This window comes from Callospermophilus lateralis, unplaced genomic scaffold (genome assembly GCF_048772815.1).
Source record: "Callospermophilus lateralis isolate mCalLat2 unplaced genomic scaffold, mCalLat2.hap1 Scaffold_44, whole genome shotgun sequence".
NCBI lineage: Eukaryota > Metazoa > Chordata > Mammalia > Rodentia > Sciuridae > Callospermophilus > Callospermophilus lateralis.
In genome coordinates, this window is record NW_027514389.1 from 2,709,849 (window position 1) to 2,727,648 (window position 17,800).

The window sequence follows — 17,800 nt, forward strand, 5'->3', positions numbered from 1 at the left end:
AAATAATAGGCAAAACTTCAATTCTACTTAACTTGATCTTTTTCATTAACTTAAAATGATTTTTCATACGATTTGCTTATTTATATTGCAGCCTTCTTTTTTCTCATCCATAGTACAAATTTCATAGGGGCAAAGATTTGGGAGTTCTAGTTTTCCATTGATATTTCTCAAAAGTATAGCAAATATTAGCATTCAATAGGAATACTATCAGAATATCTTCCCAAATATATCTGGCTTAAAAGTAGTGAAATTATTAATTTATGAAAAAACTGACAAAAACCCTTAATGAACTTAGACTAAATCAGTGGCGATTATTATAGCACACATATGATATAATATACTGAGAAAAGATAAGAATAATTTCACAGTGTCCCAAGAGGGCATTGCATATGAAATGCAATTTACACGTGAAAACGGTGGCAAAAACAGATGCAGGGGCATTCTACTGAATGGAAATCCTGTACTTTTACCATAGTCAAGGACATAAAGGACAATAAAAGATTTAAAGATAAATGTTCTGAAATTAAGTAGATTTCTGAAACAACAACTAAACCTAATATGTTTTCCTGGATGTAATGTTGAAATGGAGGAGAAAAGACGCTGTTGAGAAAGCCAGTTTAGTAATTTAAATGAGATTTTCTTGTGGTGCTTGTTTTCTGATAGAGAAGTTTGCATAATATGGTTAAAATTTTATTTGTTTTAGAGTATTCACTGAAGTACTCACAAGTACACACACACACACACACACACACACACACACACACTCTCTTCTGTAACTTTTTGGATGTCAGTACTATGGAGTGGAAGGAGGAAAGGGAAGATAATTCAAAATAGAAGACTGAAAGATAATTTCAAATTCCTCTAAGATTTCAAAGAAAACATTTTCATGTAATAAAATTTAATGTTCATTTGGGTTTATATTTTATTATTTGTTTCTTTAATGTGACTTACATTCATGGATTTAAAAAAAGAGTAAAATGAAGAAAAACATCAGAATAGATATTTACCTGCTAAGTATCATAAAAGCCAGTACAATTGTAAGAAATATTTTTTTCCAAAAACAATATTAAATGTTCCCTCCAGGAATATTTTGCTAAAGAGGCTGATTTATACTTTTTAATCATTTCTTTTGTTTAATTAGACATTTCTGAGATTAAAAATAAATGGAGTTCCTTCACATATTTAGAAAGTACAGAAGCAGAGATATTCACTTTCTCCCTTTCCTTCTCTTGATGAGCTCTTAGTCCTTAATATCTAACTCATATTTATCTTTCTAAGAATAGCCTGGTAGGGCTGGGGTTGTGGCTCAGCCATAGAGCACTTGCCTTGCAGGTGTGAGACACTAGGTTCGATCCTCAGCACCACATAAAAATAAATAAACAAAATAAAGGTATTGTGTTCAATTACAACTAAAGAAAAAAAAATAGCCTGGTAGATAGTCCAAGTTCTTCAGAAGGGCTGTTCTGAGTGTCTCTATAGTTGTCATGCAGAACACACTACATTGTGCTGAGAATCTCACCACACTTCTATACAGCAGGTTTCTCAAAGGCACATAAGATAGATCTCCTCAGAACATAATACGACTGATGCCTAGTAGATTTTGAAAGTCTGAGGGAAGTATTGGATAACAAAAATGGAAGATCCAGAACAGTACTCCATTGTAATCTGCTGGGAGCCATCAGCCAAGTAGGTATGACAATATCCTTGCCAGCTTACTTCCATGCTGTCTAGTGGAAGGACTTCTGAAAGGTGACCTTGCTCAAGGACCAGGGCAGGATCCGTGTTTAGGGTGTTCCCCCTTTAGAATAGGGCAGTTTAGCATAATAGGAGATTAGGGTGTTCCCCCTTTAGAATAGGGCGTATCCTGCTGCTGAGTTCCTCTTGAGTGCTTAGGGTCAGACAGTATATTTTGGGAGACAGAAGCCCATGCGGAGTGGATTTTGGCAGAGTAGGGGATTTGGGAGAGAGTGGATTTGGGCAGAGAACGTGGATTCCCCCAGAGCGTGTTTGTAGACGGCCGGTGTGAGTTCGGGAATAAAGAATTGCTGTTTGAATCTACAAGCTGTGTGGAGACTCGTGATTTGTGCCCAGCCAGAGACTGCGGCATTTGGTGGCTCGTACGCGGAACGTCTGAAACTTGGAGGTAAGTGAAATTGCTCGCCCCTGAGGGAAGGCGAGAGAATGGGTGACCATTTCAAAAAACAATGTGTTCTTCTTTTGATTTATTTTGTTTTTCTTTCAAGCTGCCTATCCCTAGAAATTTCTCAGGCAAACTGGAAAAAATGGTTGACTAAAGGCTTGAAGTTTGTCGGCCCTGAGGAAGAGAAAATTGATACAACGATTTTTTATTCTGTTTTTGCTTCATTCAATTTCAGTTTTGTTTTGTGTTATCTTACTGGGTTGTGTTATCTTTATAGTAGATTAAAACAAACTGAAAAGATGTTAAGTAAATTGTTAGAGGTTCAGAACATGGAGAAAGACATTTTAGATCAAGCAAAAGAGAAGGTCTCTCGAGCAAGTCAGACAGAGGAAAAAAATTTAAAGGAAAAGGGGTTGTTAGGAATAAGGCCACAACAGGAGGCTGTTACTAACTCCGTTTTATCACAAGAGGGTTTAATTCAACCAACAGCCCCACCGATAGAGACAGCTGAGTGGCCCTCAAACCCCGTAGTTGATAATTGGGATCCTGAGAGAGGACCTCGAAGATTAGCATGCCCTGTACTTGAGCAGGCAGGAGGGCAGCGAATTCACCGTGCTTTAGATTTTAAAACAGTGAAGCAGTTAAAGGAGGCTGTAACAACCTGTGGTCCCCAAGCTCCCTTCACGGTAAGCATGGTCGAGTCCATTACTAACTTGGACATGACGCCAGCAGATTGGGCTAGCATGTGTAAATCTGTGCTAAATGGAGGACAATATTTGTTATGGAAGGTTGCCAATGAGGAATTTTGTGCAGAGACAGCTAGGCGTAATGCAGCAGCTGGTTACCCTCAAAGAAATCTAGAGATGTTGCTAGGGAAAGGACCTTATGAGGGTCAGCGGCAACAAATTGAATATGATCCTGCTATATATGCACAAATTGCTGCAGACACAGTTAGGGCATGGAAGACTTTACAAGGACATGGAGATTTACAAGGTCAGCTATCTAAGGTAATACAGAGAGCTAATGAACCTTACGCTGACTTTGTAGATAGGCTAATACAAACGGCTGCCAAAATATTTGGAGATACGGAACAAGCAATGCCATTGATAAAACAACTGGCTTATGACCAAGCAAATCGTTGCTGCAGAGAGGTTATTAGACCATGGAGACATGAAGATTTAAACACATATATTAAATTATGTAGAGATATTAATGAACAAGGGCAAGTCTTGGCAGCTGCAGTACAACAGGCTTTAGATGCCAGGCCAAAAACATGCTATGATTGTGATCAAACAGGACATTTTAAAAGGAGTTGCCCCATAGGAGGAGGATTTAACAAAACTAGGTATCAAAGAAATAGAATACCGGGTATTTGCCCACGATGCCGTAGAGGAAGACATTGGGCTAATGAATGGCGTTCTCAAACTACCATAGAGGGTACTCCCTTATCAAAAAACGGACAAGGACCAGGTATTTACCCACGATATCGTGGAGAAAGGCATCAGGCTCCATTGCCAAAAAACGGACAGCCGGGCCCAATGCTCCGGGGCCCACAACCACAAATATACGGGGCAGTGGAGGAACCCGGCAACACCATCAGAGTAGTGCCCAGGACACATTGTCCATCAAATCCCTCATCAGACAAACCCGAGGGAGCGCAGGGTTGGACATCTGCGCCTCTGCCAGAGCAGTACTAACTCCAGAGATGGGAGTTCAAATCATTCCCACAGGAATAAAAGGACCTCTTCCCCAAGGGACAGTAGGCTTATTATTGGGACGTAGTTCATCTACATTAAAAGGACTTATGATAAGTCCTGGGGTAATTGATCCCGATTATGTAGGTGAAATAAAAATTATAGCTAGTTCTCCAAGAGGTATATCAGTAATTTCACCTGGAGATAGAATAGCACAGTTGTTAATAATACCCAGCCTACATAATAAATTTCCTAGTCATAGTGTAAAAAGAGGTTCCAGGGGATTAGGCTCCACAGGTATAGATTGGGCTATGTTGTCTTTAAATTTAGATTCTCGCCCAATGTTAAAACTAAATATTCAAGGACACGACTTTAATGGGCTACTGGACACAGGTGCAGACCTTAGCATCATATCTAGTAAGGAATGGCCAAAACATTGGCCATTACAACAAGCCACTCAAATGCTTTGAGGCCTAGGAGTGGCGACTAATCCCCATAGAAGTGCAATGGTATTAGATTGGAAGGATCCTGAAGGTTGTGAGGGAACTATACAGCCCTATGTATTGGATCATCTTCCTATAAATTTATGGGGACGAGATGTCCTAGATCAATTAGGTTTGACGTTAACAAATAACATCAATCCTAATGCGCCCACTACTAGGGCTAGACAAGGTTTTAGGAAAGAAAAAAGATTAGGAAAACAAGGACAAGGTATAGCAGCACCAATTCAAATAGATCAAGGAACAGACAGACATGGGTTGGATTTTCAGAAAGGGCCACTGAGACAATAAAAATTACTTGGAAATCAGAAAGACCAGTGTGGGTTCCTCAGTGGCCCCTGACTAAAGAAAGGATACAAGTAGCCCATGATCTGGTCAAACAACAATTAGCGGAAGGACATATACAACCTTCCATATCTCCCCATAATACTCCCATTTTTGTCATTAAAAAGAAATCTGGTAAATGGAGATTATTGCAAGATTTAAGAGCCATTAATAATGAGATGGTTATTATGGGACCTGCTCAATCAGGGATTCCTCAATTGTCTGCTTTGCCAAAAACCTGGCATGTTTTAGCCATAGATATTAAAGATTGTTTTTTTTCAATTCCAATTCATCCCGAGGATAGTCCACGTTTTGCATTTACTATTCCTGCATTAAATCATGAAGGTCCTGATCAGAGATATGAATGGAAAGTACTCCCTCAAGGGATGGCTAACAGTCCAACTATGTGTCAAATATATGTTAATAAAGCAATCCAGCCACTTAGAAATCAAAATCCTGAACTACAAATATTTCACTATATGGATGATGTATTATTGGCACATAAAGATAAAAACATATTGCTGGAATGTTATGCCACACTTACAAACTTATTAAAAAATTATAATCTAGAGATAGCAATAGATAAATACAATTAAATTTTCCAATTAATTATTTAGGAGTTCTATTATCCTCAACCATGGTCCGTCCACCAAAAATTCAAATACGAGTAGATCAACTCAAGTCACTTAACGACTTTCAAAAGTTATTGGGAGACATAAATTGGATAAGGCCTTATCTAGGCATACCAACAGGAGAGTTGGGACCTTTATTTGGTATTCTAAAAGGTCCATCAGATCCAAACTCACCTCGCATGTTAACTCCTGAAGCAAGAAAGGCATTAAAATTTATTGAAACATATATGGAAAATATACATTTGGATAGAATTGATATAAGTTTGCCTTTATTATTTATTGTACTACCAACAAAAAATATTCCTACAGGAGTATTTTGGCAAGAAGGTCCATTATTGTGGATACATTTATCTTATTCTCCTAACACTATTCTTACTAGGTATCCTGAGGCTGTAGGACAATTAATACTCAAAGGAATAAAAGCAGCAAAGGGAGTGTTTGGAATTTCTCCCAATAAAATTATTACTCCATACACTATGGATCAAATTGATGAGTTAGCTAATGAGTTAAATACTTGGGCAATAATCATGTGTAAATCTAATGTTTCATTTGATAATCACTTACCATCTAATCCTTTGTTGTCTTTTTGGTCTAAGCATCCTGTAGTTTTTCCAAAAATGACAAGAAAAACCCCTATCATGAATGCTCCAAATATATTCACTGATGGGTCAAATAATGGTACAGCAGCAGTAGTTACCCCTGATCAAACTTTTACATTTTTAGTACCCAAACAATCAGCTCAAAAGATAGAGCTTAATGCAGTATTACAAGCCTTTTTAATGTTTAAAGATTCTGTATTTAATTTATTTTCTGATAGTCAGTATGTAGTTCATGCTATAGTATCTCTTGAAGATGCTGGTAGGATTTCCCCTTCTTCTACTGTTTTCTCTTTGTTTTCCACTACACAAAGTCTAATCTGGGACAGAAAAGATCCATTCTTTATAGGACATATTAGAGCACATACAGGATTGCCTGGAGCCCTTAGTTTGGGCAATGATTTAGCAGATAAAACTACACATGACATACATATTTTCTCTACACTAGAAGAAGCTACGCATTTTCATAAAAAATTCCATGTTAATGCTAATACTTTACAAAAGCGTTTTAAAATAACTAAGGAACAAGCCAGACATATAATAAAACAATGTCAAAATTGTGTGACCTTTTTACCACAAGTTAATCTTGGAGTCAATCCTAGAGGACTGATACCTAACCATATTTGGCAGATGGACGTCACACACTTGCCAGAATTTGGAAAATTAAAATATTTACATGTTACAATTGATACTTCTTCTGGATTTTTGATGGGCTCCCTTCATGCCGGAGAAAAAACTAAAGATGTTATAGCTCATTGCTTACAAAATTTTGCCACTGTGGGCGTTCCTAAACAGTTAAAAACTGATAACGGTCCTGGCTATACCTCTACCTCTTTTAAACAATTTTGCTCATCATTTGGTATTACTCATATAACAGGAATTCCATACAATCCACAGGGACAAGGCATAGTTGAAAGAGCTCATCAAACTATTAAAACGTACTTATTAAAGCAAAAAGAGGGAATTGGAAAGGGGTATATATCCCCCAAAGATAAACTTAAAATAACGCTTTTTACTCTAAACTTTTTAAATTTGGATTAATCAGGACTTAGTGCTGCGGAAAGGCATATGTATCCAAAAAATGTGCATAAGCCTAAAGTTCTTTGGAAAGATATTCTAACAGGACAATGGAAAGGTCCTGATCCAGTGATTGTCTGGAGTCGGGGCTCTGTTTGCATGTTTCCACAGGGAGAACAGCAGCCGATTTGGATTCCAGAAAGACTAACCAAAACGATTTCTACAGATCGAGAAGAAGATGATTTGACTCAAATCCGTAACAGCTGATATCCAGAACTCCAGCTTGGCCATTCTTACATCTGCGACTGTGATTAACCAGGATGCTTTTTTCAATATCTATTTTATTATTGCATTTTTCCACATCATAAGGTTCTATTTTTATTTTTTGAGCTCATACAAACCTAGGTTAATGTTTTTCTGATCAGTTTTATTTTTTGACTATAGAGTTTTTAAACATTGCAATGGAGATTTCACCTAGGTAAAGCTACAAGGCCTTTATTATTATCTTATGTGTTGTACGTTTGTTTGCACATTTGTGTTTTGTGTTGTATGTCTGTGTGTGCGTATTTCATATATGAGGAGCGCTCATGAGAAAATGGATCCGAATTTTTTTTTTTATTCACGTGATTTAAATAGCTTAATTTAAATTAGGTAAACAGCTGTTAAGGATTGTTTTTAAAGGTGGTTAACAGATCTGCTTGTTTACTAATTTAAATCAGGTAAACAGCTGTTAAGGATTGTTTTTTAAGGAGGTTAACAGATCTGTTTGTCTTTTTAGCATCATTGCCAGAATTCCTATCTTCATCCCAATGAATATAACTCAACAAGTATGCCCAATCAAGGAGTCAACTTACTTTGGGAGGAAACGGACTTTGGGAGGAAACGGACTTTGGGAGGAGACGGACTTTGGGAGGAGACGGACATATTGATAGATTCCTCCCCTTTGAACTGCTTACAGAACTTGCCTGGACTATGTAACTACGTTTAGTGCAGCTAATTGTGGTAATGCTGGCATATCTTTTGCTGATGGTGTCACCAGTGATCTTTGCTGATGGTGTCACCAATGATGCAATTTTTCCAAAGGAACTGTCAATTGGCTTGGTGTCGTGGCATTTCTGTATCCTCCTCCCTTCTGCTAGTGATGGTCTAAAATTTGGGGGCCAATGGCTATATGCTGGACCGGTAGTCAGTGATGGGTATGATCCAATTGCAGTGGTATCAACCTAAGACAGGAGGCTGACGCATAAAGGTCAGTTGCCTAAAGGTCAGTTTTCCGATGATGGGTAAGAGCCATATGTTGAATTGGACAACCTACCAGGCACGGTCCTTAAGCCACATTAACCTCACTCCCCCACTGGCACCAAGGCCAAATTTGGGGGCCAACAGAGGTGAGGCAAAGAACCTCACCCCCCCATTGGTGCATAGACCTATCCACAAGTATGGCTGTATGCTGGACCGGTAGTCAGTGACGGGTATGATCCAGTTGCAGTGGTATCAACCTAAGACAGGAGGCTGACGCCTAAAGGTCAGTTTTCCAATGACGGGTAAGAGCCATATGTTGAACTGGACAACCTACCAGGCACGGTCCTTAAGCCACATTACTTGTTGTTTAATTAATCAGAAGGGGGGAGATGCTGGGAGCCATCAGCCAAGTAGGTATGACAATCTCCTTGCCAGCTTACTTCCATGCTGTCTAGTGGAAGGACTTCTGAAAGGTGACCTTGCTCAAGGACCAGGGCAGGATCCGTGTTTAGGGTGTTCCCCCTTTAGAATAGGGCGGTTTAGCATAATAGGAGATTAGGGTGTTCCCCCTTTAGAATAGGGCAGTTTAGCATAATAGGAGATTAGGGTGTTCCCCCTTTAGAATAGGGCGTATCCTGCTGCTGAGTTCCTCTTGAGTGCTTAGGGTCAGACAGTATATTTTGGGAGACAGAAGCCCATGCGGAGTGGATTTTGGCAGAGTAGGGGATTTGGGAGAGAGTGGATTTGGGCAGAGAACGTGGATTCCCCCAGAGCGTGTTTGTAGACGGCCGGTGTGAGTTCGGGAATAAAGAATTGCTGTTTGAATCTACAAGCTGTGTGGAGACTCGTGATTTGTGCCCAGCCAGAGACTGTGGCAGTAATCCTTAAATCAGTAAAAAATAATGATTAAACCTAAATTAAAATACCAGCAGGTGATGCCACCTGTTGAAAAGAAGAACCCTTACAAACAACTCTCTTCTCCTGCTATTAAAAATTTCCTTCTTTATTTTTTATACAGTGAGTGATAAAACACTTAGTCCCCTGATCCTCTAACACTGTCCTACTGTATTTATCTCGATATTGTTTTTGCTCTTGCTCTCTCATGCTCAGTGGCGTATAGTTACAGTGTAAAATAAAGGAAATACTATAGGGAAAAGAAAAATTGAATGCTTATGTATTTGCTTGCCAAAGAAGTAATGTAGTTTTCTAGAAAGACATTAAAGTCAAATAGAAAATATTCAGTTGCCAAAAGGAAAAATTGTATTAATAGTAATTCCCAATTAATCCTAAAAAATTATTATAGGTTAAATATGAAAGTGAAGCTTGTTTAGATTACAAATGGATAATGGCAGAATTTTCATAACTATTTTGTGCTTATGAAGAACACTAGCTCAAAGTTTGCTAAAACTGAAGGGGATTTATTATTACTCTGAAGATAATGCTTTTATTTGATAAAATATTTTCTATTGTGCTATGTAAAATACAACCATTTGTATTGGGATCTTAAGATACAACATTTGACTGAAAATCTTGAAAATACATGTATAGTCTACATTAATGTATAATAAATGTTAAAGGTCAAATGGTAATGTACTATAATGTTTCTTTGGATTACTACAACTGAATTAGCAGCCTCATCACTTTTATACATTTTATGAGCACCATCAACATTCATGAATAATAAATGGATTTTCAGTGAGCAAGTGAAGTAACTCAGTGTAGCTAGGAAATCCCACCAATTTTGAAACATTGTACATTTTATTAATTTTTTATTACTTTTTTAAGCATAAAATGTATTTGCTCAAAATTTGATCATCTTTCAAGAAAAACAAAAAATAGAAAAAGGTCCAAAGATTAAAACCAATAAGAATGTGTAATAAGAAAGTCATTTATAAGATCCACATGAAAATTTAACATTTTTAAATATTAGATTTAAAAATAATATTGACCACAGCAAAGAAATGGATTTCAAAGTTTGAATGATATATCTACACAAACATCCAAAAATATTCTTAAAGAAGAAAAATCTGAATATTTGCCTCTGATTAATCAATACATATTAGAACTAAAACAAGGTTTGCAGAGTATTATTTGCACTTCTGGATGTTGCAACCCTCATTAAGTCATATATAATGGACATGAAAAGAAACAGTATTTTGCAGAATTAATTTTATAGTTTTGTTGATTTTATCTTATAACAGCAGTTCTACTTCTCTTTATTTTGTATTTATAATCCCACTATTGGAATTATAATGCAGACTATATCGTATTGGGTACATTGGGGCTTGGGGAAGAATTGACTTGCTGTGGTGATGTATAGTATCAGGGTGAAAGAGAATAAATATTTTGTCCAAATTATTAAAATATACTGTTTAAAAGCCATGAATTACACTTGATGGAAGCTTACATTAATTTTTAAAAGGCACAAATAACATGGAAGATAAATTTGAAATAGTGACTTCTTAATTCAATAAGAGTGTACATCAAATTCATCAATTAAAATCCCAGAAATATAAATTACAAAGGCAGAAATAATACATTTTTATAGATAAAATTGCTATTTTTCTATTTTGTACCATATTTCAAATACTAATATTTCACTTACCAATAATGTACTGTTATACTCATTCTGTAACTTTCTATTCATGTATAAATAGATAATTAAGTACCTGTTGATGAAAATGTACTTTCTTTTCCTTTTTTTAAATGTTTTTAGTTGTAAATGGACACAATATCTTTATTTGATTTATATATTTTTTTCATATGGTGCTGACGTTCGAACAGAGTGCTTCACATGTGCTAGGCAAGCACTCTACCCCTGAGCCACAACCCAGCACGCAAAATGTACTTTCCATTAAATCAAACCTCTTTTTCAACAACAAAATTTTTTAATCAAAATGAATATTCCATGGGTGTAAAATTTTAGAAATATATTCAATTAGAATATGGATGAACATAACTTTAAACTCAGAAAAATAAGATTATAAAAATAAAAAAATACACAAAATATGTATACTCTTTCACGATAATAATTAAAGATGAACTAATTCTTAAGTGTTTTCATTTTCATAGTTGTTATATTTAAAGCCACCTTTGAAAACTCCTCTATGAAAGATGAAACATGACAACATGAGATTAAATTAGAATCTGAGATACAGTAAAACTGTTTTCAATTCTGTAAAACTGATCCATGAAGTGTCAAAACAACATGGGTGAAATTTTAAAATAACGAACAATGTAGATCAAACATGATAAATTGCCTTCCAAAGGGAATGTTACAAGAAATAGATTCCCTCTGAAAATAAAATGCACATTTAAACAGAAAAAAATAACTGTCAACTTGATTCAACTTCAAAATCATCTCTCTAATTTCACATATCTTGGCTGATAGATGGTATATGATATTTGACATGGCAAGAATATCAAAGATTCCATTCTAGAAAATAATATTGTAATAAAGTCTGAGACAAACATAACCAAAGATGTTTTAAAAAATTTGAATAAACAGAACCATTCTAGAATTCATTGTTTTAGAGATAAAAGTCAAATTAGATAAATAAAACTTGCTCTTTGATCACATTTATATAAAGGTCAACTTAAATTAATGGAAAAATCAAGTCATTACACTTTTGAAATAGTGGAATTTATTTAAAATTTTATTTTCATAGGCCTTTTTATCTGTATGTTGTTAATAAATAAAATTCTCAGAAAACCTGAATTAGCAGATATTTAAATGTACTAAAATGTTTATATTCTAATTAAGTAGTTGGGTAGGAGTAAGATATGAAATTTGTTAAATATATATTGTACTTTTTATTTAATCTCTACTTTGTTTCATCTTGTGGGAAGGCTACTTCTTCATTAGATAATATTCTGTTTTTATTATATAATATCAATGTATATGTCATCTGCTTGATAAAAAAAATCAAATTAATTATATGTAAAATTCTTAGACAAATCCCCAGCTTTTATGGTAAAATAGAAAATTCCAACTCCCTTTATCCTTATTATTTTTAAATATTATAAATATACTTAAGAAAAAAATTCTTATACCGTGTATTTATACTTTTTGGTTCAATATTAGTAAAATTAATACACAAACATTATTTATTTTTTAAAACATGAAAAACATAAATCCATATGTGTATTTGCGTAGATTTCACATACTGAAATTCTATGTTTACATGATATATTGAGTTAAGAGAGTGTTTTAATGAGAAAATGGAAGTCAGATAGTTTGCTGTTACCATGTAGCAATGCTACTGGTGTTATATGTTGATTCTGTATCCTATAACTTTACCGAAATCATTTATTCTTTCTCATGTTTTTGTACCTGTATGTGGAGTCCTTACAATTTTCTCTGTATAAGTCCATGTTCTCTGCAAAAACAATTTAAATGCCTCCTTTCCAATTTGAATGACATTTAAATTTTTCTCTTTACTTATTGTTCTGCTTAAGGTTTTCAATCTTATGTTGAATAGAAATGGGAAAAGTGTGCACTCTGATCTTGTACCTGATTTTAGAGTTACAAGCTTTCAGCATTTCCCCACCAGCATGATGTTAATTTGGGGATTTTCATACATGGCTTTAATTGTTTTGAGACTCTCTAAATAAAATTGTGAAGAGTTTTTGTTTATTTTTTCATACCAGGGATTGAACCTATGGATGCTTAACCACTGATCCACATCCCTAACCATTTTTTACATTTTATTTAGAGACAGGGTATAACTGAGTTGTTTAGGGCCTCACCAAGTTGCTGAGGCTGGTTTTGAACTTGCAGTTTTTATTATGAAGGAATATATAATTTTTTTCCAAATGCTTTTCCTGAATCTATTAAAATGATCATATTTTTTTGTCCTTCATTCTGTTAATACAATGTATTTTGTTCATTTGTGCATATTGAAACTTCTTTGCATCCTTGGCGTGAAGCCCACTTGATCATGGTCATCATTTTAACTCCTCTTGTATTTGGTTTGCTAGTGATTTGTTAAGCATTTTTGCATCATAGATCATAGGGAATATTAGCTTATAATTTTGTTTTATCATATGTACTTGTTTGGGTTTAGTATACGGATAATCTTGGCCTCATAGAACTGAGTTTGGAAAAATCTTTCCTCCCTAATTTTTTGGAAGATGTTTTAGTCAGCTTCTATGTTTCTATGACTAAAAGGCCCACTAACACAACTCTAGAGCAGGAAAAGTTTACTTGAGGGCTCACTCTTTCAGAGGTTTTAGTCCACAGAAGGTCAGCTCCTGGTGAGGCTGAAGGTGAGGGCTCAAGGTAAGGCTGAACATCTTGGTGGCAGAGGGTGGCAGAAGGAAGCAGCTCACATCAAACCAGAAAGCAGAAAGAGACTTCATTGGCTAGATACAAATATATACACCAAAACCTCACCCTAATTCCCACCTTCTCCAGCCACACCCTACCACTTCAGTTAACACCCAGTAAATCCCTATGGGGGATTAAGTCATTGTGTTAAGGCTCTCACAACCCAATTATTTCTCCTCTGAACCTTCTTGCATTGCCTCACATATGAGCTTTTGGAGGACAGATCACACGCAAACCATAACAGAAGAATTTGAGAATTTGTATTAAGATTTTTCTAAGTGTTTGATACTATAATTTGTATCAGTTTGGTATCAGTTGCATGGCTTTTTTAAAATCTCTTTCTTATTTATTTGCATCTTCTCTCCTTTTGTTTTTAATCAGTCTATGCAAAGGTGAAATAGATTTTATCTTTAAAAAGTCTTTTGATTTCATGTGTCTTTTTTATATTTTAATTTCAATTTAATGATTTTTAACTCTAAATTTTATTATTATTTCTTTTCTCCTGCCAATTTTCAGTTTAATCATTGGCTTTTCTAGAAAAAGAGAACAAAAGTTTCCTCTTAGAAGTGCTATTGCTGAATCTCATAGATTCCAATATGCTATGACTTTTAATACTTTTTATTTGTCTTATTTTTTTTATTTACCTTATAGTTTCTTCATTGACACATTGGCTGCTTAGGTGCAGAATGTTCAATTTAATTTCATTTTATTTATAAATTTTCTGAACTCTTTTACCCATTAATAGTTTTGTACATTGCAGTTTGAATAGATTGTGGATATGAATTCACTATTCTTCAGTATGTTGAAACTTATTTTGTGACTAAGGACATAATGTATCCTGGAAAATGTCCCACTTAGAGTTGAAAAGAAAGGAATAAATAAAACAAATTCATTTGTAATAGCTCCAAAAATCTACTAGGAATAAATTTATGCATAGAGGCAAAAGTCTTTACAACAAAGTTATAAACTACTGATGAAAATATTTGAAAATACACAAATAATTGGAAATATATTCCACATTCATGAATTATAAAACATTGCTAAAATGATTACATTACTCAAAGACATATGTAGAATCAACACAATCCCTACCAAAACAATGACATTCTTAACAGAAATAGGAAAAAGAAAACTTAACTAAAATTTGTATGGAATTATAAGTAGTTCTGAATTGCAAACTTAAGGAAAAGAACAAAGCTAGAGACATATTAGTACCTGACTTCAAAATATACTACAAAGTTATTGTAATCAAAAGAGCATGGTACTAGCATATAAATAGATAACATGGAACAATAGAACAGAGTAGAAAACCTAAAAAAAAAATATGAATTTGCAGTCAACTTATGGATTATTGACAAGCTCACCAAAATCACTTTTTAGGGGAAAAGGCAGACTGTACAATAAATGTTTTTGAAAAATTCCATAGCCATTTACAGAAGAATGAAATCAGATCTTATTTTTTGTTAGTTGTGTATAAAAATAAACTCAAGAAAGTGCAGCCTTAAAAATGTAAGACTCGTTACTATGAAACCACTGTAAGAAAAAATATGAAAATACTTCATGACACTGGTCAGGTTAAGGCAACAAAAGCAGAAATAGACAAGTGTGATTACATCAAACTAAAAATTTTTTGCACAGCAGTGGAAACAACAGTGAAGCAATAGCTCAAAGAATAAAAAAACAAAACTTATTTGAACTATAGATCTGACAAACTGATGGGATAATATCCAAAATACATAAGGCACTCAAACAGCTCCATAGCAAAAATAACTAAAGAAAAATAAATCACTCAAAAAATAAGCATAGAACCTGAATTGGCATTTCTCAAAAGAAGAGGTACATATGAATCTCCACATCCTCTACATCTACAAGGCTGGGATCCTCATTAGAATAAGATGTAATCCATGTTTGTATAAATCTGTCAAAATTGACTCCACTGTCATATATAACTTAAAAGAACAAACAATAGAAAGGAGACATACATGTCCAATAGGTACATGAAAAACTGTTCAACATCACCAATGATTAGGGAAATTTAAGTTAAAACCACAATGAGACATCACTTCATACCCAGTAGCATGGCTATTAACAAAAAGACAAAAAATAGCAGCAGGGATGTAGAAAAAAGGAACCCTTACAGACTGCTGATGGGAAATGTTAGTACAGCCATTATTGGCAAAGGGACTTCTAAAAAAAGGATTTCTAAAAAAAGGTAAAATTAGAGAAAAACATTGTTCATCAATGCTGTTATTGCTTACATGTCCAAAAAAAATTAAACCAGTATTTGAAAGATACTTTTTAAAAAAATAGTCAAGAATTGCTATCAATCTGAATGTCTATCAAAGGGTGAATAAAGAAAATTAAATATATGTATATAAATTTTATATATAAAATTTATATATATATATATATATATATATACACACACACACACACACACACACACACACACACACAAACACATATTTTCTAGATCTTCTGATTATACTATAATTATACTTCTGACTATACTATTTATATGTTATGTTTTGGATCTTGAGTGTCTCAAAAAGTTCAAAACAGAATGGCTTAGTGGAACCCTGGGGAATGTGGGTTCAGTGAAAAAAATAATGAGGTCTTTAGTGGTATCCCTTAAAAGGCATATTTAGTCTCTGGTCCTTCCTCTCCCTCACCATCATGAAATGAGCTGTTTTCTCTGTTGTCATGTATTACCTTACCACAGTTCCAAAGGCAGCAGGATCCATGACCATGGATCAAAATCTCTGAATTCATGAGCCAAAGTGAATCTATCTACATTATAAGTTAATTTTCCTAGCTACTTTGTCACAGTGATGTAAAGCTGATATTGTATCATCTTGTTTTTGAACACACCTATTTCAAACATTTTCACAGGTTCACTTATGTAGAGAACTCATTCAACAAGTGATATTCATATAAAATATACATTATCACTTGTACATTGCTGGTGGGACTGCAAATTGGTGTGGCCAATTTGGAAAGCAGTATGGAGATTTCTTGGAAATCTGGGAATGGAACCACCATTTGACCCAGCTATTCCCCTTCTCGGTCTATTCCCTAAAGACCTAAAAAGAGCATACTACAGGGACGCTGCTACATGGATGTTCATAGCAGCACAATTCACAATAGCAAGTCTGTGGAACCAACCTAGATGTCCTTCAATAGATGAATGGATTTTAAAAATGTGGCATTTATACACAATGGAGTATTACTCTGCATTAAAAAATGACAAAATCATGGAATTTCCAGGGAAATGGATGGCATTAGAGCAGATTATGCTAAGTGAAGCTAGCCAATCCCTAAAAAACAAATGCCAAATGTCTTCTTTGATATAAGGTGAGTAACTAAGAACAGAGTTGGGAGGAAGAGCATGAGAAGCAGATTAACATTAAACAGGGACAAGAGGTGGGAGGGAAAGGGAGAGAGAAGGGAAATTGCATGGAAATGGAAGGAGACCCTCATGGTTACACAAAATTACATACAAGAGGAAGTGAGGAGAAAGGGAAGAAAAAAAAACAAGGGGGAGAAATGAATTACAGTAGATGGGGTAGAGAGAGAAGATGGGAGGGGAGGGGAGGGGGGATAGTAGAGGATAGGAAAGGCAGCAGAATACAACAGACACTAGTATGGCAATATGTAAATCAGTGGATGTGTAACCAATGTGATTCTGCATTCTGTATACGGGGTAAAAATGGGAGTTCATAACCCACTTGAATCGAAGTGTGAAATATGATATGTCAAGAACTATGTAATGTTTTTAATATATATATATAATATATAATATATATATATAAATTTTTATTGTTGGTTGTTAAAAATATATATATATGAACGCACATTATCCTCCATTGTTTCAAGAGTTAAATAGAGTGTATGTGTTAAAACTTTAATTTTTACTTGTAACAGATTTCCTGAGCTACTAATGTATACAATTTAAGTGAAAGGAAAAATATGCCTGGCAGAGTACAAGTTTATAATTCCAGAGGCTCTGGAGGCTGAGGCAGGCATATCATAGGTTCAAAGCCAGTCTCAGAAAATAATTTAGTGAGGCACTTAGCAATTCAGCAAGACCCTGTGTTTAAATAAAATATAAAAGAGGGCTGGGTATGTGTCTCAATGGATAAGCACCTCTGGGTTCAATCCCTGGTACCATAAAAAGAAAGGAAAATATAATCCACAGGAAATTCACAAATATAAAAGTATAGTTTGTATTTCCTTTGATATATCTTCCATTCAGATAAGTAATCTGAGCTCATCTTTTTCTCTTCTTAAAATATTTGCTGGAAAAGAATTTTGAGACACACAGGG